Below are 3000 nucleotides of genomic sequence, written 5' to 3' on the forward strand. Positions count from 1 at the left end.
CTTGGGTGTTTTGGAAGGTTCTAAATTTACACTTAAAAAATGCACGACCATGAAGACTGCACGTGAAGATTAAGACGGCACGTGAAGATTAATCTGCTTATTTTTCAAGGAGAAAACTACGTAATAACCACTCACCACATAAAACCAATGCCCCTACATTTGTGCTCATTCATCCTTCCCTGAATGTTTTATTCCTACTTTTAAATGTGCCAGAGGGAAGAGAGAGCAAAAAAAGCTTTCACATCTGGCAGCTGTACTCAGCCAAACCTTTCAGAGCTGGGTTGTGCCATTAGGTAGTTATTTGTTCTGGCAACTTGTTGCAAGACTACTAGTGTTACTTAGGGCTTTGAGGAAGGTCAGACAAAGAAAGTCAAGGGTAAACTGTGACTGTTTGCAAAACAAATATAAACAGTCTTGATTGTATACGCAATGCAGAAGATAGTATTCCGTGGCATTCTGCAGAGATGTATCCTTCCTAACCCCCAAGGGTCGATGATTAAATGCTAACTACAGTTAGATGATAATGGTTAATGTAAGTTGTGATTTCACTGAAAGTCTCAGGCATTTATCTTAAGATATTGTACATTTTAGCAATACATGAAGGATGCGTTTCAAGTACCAATGGAAGAAGGGTAGCATCCAAAATCTTGGACAGTCACAATATAAAGTAAAGGAAAAGGCTGCTTACAAGCTCAGACACAACTGAAAACAATTTTAAAATGTGCATGAATTCATGAACTATAAAAATCAGGTTTAGACAAAGAGGCTCAACTGCCACGTAAATACAAAAAAGCCCTTCAATGCCATGAATTTCTTATCACAGTAGTACTGTGCATCCTGACTTACTGTTCCATGTATTGTACAAACGCAGAACAAGGAGACATGACTCACTTCCTCTCTCCAGAGAACGGACAACATACTACTTTTGCTCTCCAGAGGTCCTCCACGAGTTGCAATTGCCTTAACTTCAAGGTCTTGTAAGGACTTGTACGGACTGATGTGTGGCATCGGGAGACCTGCAACTTTGTGCCTATCTCGTCCATAACATGAGATACCATCTCTCTTTCTGCACTTACGTGAACAATTGCTCATCACGCTTGCATAATAAGTGACCAGTTGTAAGAATGACTATCATGGGTCATCACAAGTATATCCCCAACTAGCAGTTATCACTAATACAGAAGACAGTTTCAACTCCCTTTCAACACTGGTGATTTCTGGCCCTGCCTTACTGCTTGCAGCTCAAAACAGCCCCTGCTGAAATCAGCCTGAAAGTATGGCTCTACCTGACAAGCAAAGGTGTCTGTGGATACCACAGAATAAAAATCCCATGCTGCAGCTGCTTAGGAAAAAAAAAATCACTTAAGATATAAAAAAGGAAATTGTTCTGAATGAATTTCAACAGGAGTACTCAAGGGTAGATTTAGAAGAGACAGAAGGAGGGAGTGCAGTACAGAAATTTGTTCTGCCATTAAAGACTGTAAAGCCAGATATGGGAAATGGCACAAAGCTAACAATCTCCATGGGTTATTATCTGATGTCTACAGCTATTTGGCCATCAAGAGCTGATGAACATTAATGAATCCCTTTTTTGCCTTTTGTATTTTTAGAGAATATCCTCCTTTCACATGCATTGCACTGTTATCTATACGGAAACTAATTGCTATCTTTAAGGTTACTTAAGATTTCATTTCCTTTCTAAGTTTCAGATATCAAAGTCACTTTTTCTTCTGGCACACGTTTGGGATGTAGTAGCCAAAACTCATCTTGAGGGTACTGCCTACACTGCCTCTGTAATCACCAATTCCAACACTACAGGAATTGATAGGAAACCAGCTGTTTCTGTAGGACATTTTCCACTAAAGCACAAGGATGTACAAAAATATCAGAGGCAGTGTAGCACCCTTCCTGTCAAGCAGGTGGCTCCACTTTCTCAGACTTGTTGAAAACACTGTTCTTCACCATCACTAATTGAGTAGAAATAAGTGGAATTCAACAGTCATTTTAAATGAGATGCACAGCACCATTAACTTACATCTGCTCTTTTGAAGTTCATATACACAAAAACATTGCGAGAAAAAAAAATAAGTGTGCGAAAATAAGGCTTAATTCACATAGATGTTTTGAACTCTGAAAGTGCAATAATCATTTTAATAACATTTTTGCCAGTCTGGAATTTGAAGCCTTAATCTCAATCTCTTAACTCCTCCTCCTTCCCCATTGATAGACTTGCTTCATTCATAGCTTCACAGCAAGAGCCCCACTTGAGATCTTCTAGTGCCAGTTGTGGCAAGCCACTGGATGTACTGTTCTGCACTATGACATTTCTCCCCTGGCGTAATAGTATGGAATCTCAACCTGAGAAACAAGAAGCTTGGAAGAGCAATAAATTCTGCCCTGGTCAGCTGGCAGACCTTCAGCATACAGGCAGGTTCCCTGCTTCTTGGGTGGTGGGGTGGATATTCCTCTGGCCCGTGTTTGCTAGGAGTTATGATAATTATAGCCTTTTGCTCTGTGCACAGGGGTAACCTAACTTGATTTCACTGTCAATTACTCTTATCCTCAATCTCATCAAATCAATCTATAATGTGTCATAATCATAAATCATGTTTAATTAGATGGGAGGTACCGTGTGGCGGGGCAATGTCTCGCCATGTACAAGAACTTGCATGCTAGGATCCCAGTTCTGATTTTTGGGTGTCACTGCAATACAAATGACAACCTGTGCTCCTAAATAACTTATAAAATGTAACCTCCTTCTAACAGAGACGTTAATAAAATGATTTAGTGGATGTCACACTACATTAGCATATACAGCTTTATTTTTTAAGCAGATAACTGATTCTCATGACTTTATTTTCAAGGGATACATAAAATATTTAAGGTAGGACTAATAAGCTAATAAAAAGATCACTCAAATAATGCAAACTATATCCAAACCTTGTTTCTTTTTCTATTTAATTACTAAACTAACCTCAACTGTTACAGTGGCAGACTCTG

This window comes from Anser cygnoides, chromosome 4, assembly GCF_040182565.1.
Source record: "Anser cygnoides isolate HZ-2024a breed goose chromosome 4, Taihu_goose_T2T_genome, whole genome shotgun sequence".
NCBI classification, from domain to species: Eukaryota; Metazoa; Chordata; class Aves; order Anseriformes; family Anatidae; genus Anser; species Anser cygnoides.